The sequence below is a fragment of the Penaeus monodon genome, chromosome 25 (genome assembly GCF_015228065.2).
Source record: "Penaeus monodon isolate SGIC_2016 chromosome 25, NSTDA_Pmon_1, whole genome shotgun sequence".
Classification (NCBI taxonomy): Eukaryota; Metazoa; Arthropoda; class Malacostraca; order Decapoda; family Penaeidae; genus Penaeus; species Penaeus monodon.
Window position 1 is genome coordinate 33085913 of NC_051410.1, and position 312 is coordinate 33086224.

Below are 312 nucleotides of genomic sequence, written 5' to 3' on the forward strand. Positions count from 1 at the left end.
CATGCAGGTTTGTATATTTGTGTGTATGCATGTATACATATGTCTACATAAATCATGTCAATTGATATTAGACGTCCTTTCCACCTACGAGGCACATCGTTCACACTTCACATAAACACGTTCCTCTCTTTCCCTCGCACTTCGTTTAGCGTGACTGTCACACTTCCTAAATGAATCATAATTAACTTTATTAAGTTAATCAGTGGTGTTCATTAATCCACTTGAAACACTGTATTCTTTTAAGTTCGCATGTTCGTCAAATACGGTTGCATTAGATAAATATAAACAACATGGGACTGTATTTCAGTATCA

The 312-nt window shown here is 35.6% G+C and overlaps 1 protein-coding gene across 5 annotated transcripts in view; it reads left to right on the forward strand.

The window, feature by feature from the left end:
* Positions 1-312, forward strand: part of LOC119589152 — a 28879-nt gene that overhangs the window by 21874 nt on the left and 6693 nt on the right. The gene's annotated exons all lie outside the window — the stretch shown is intronic.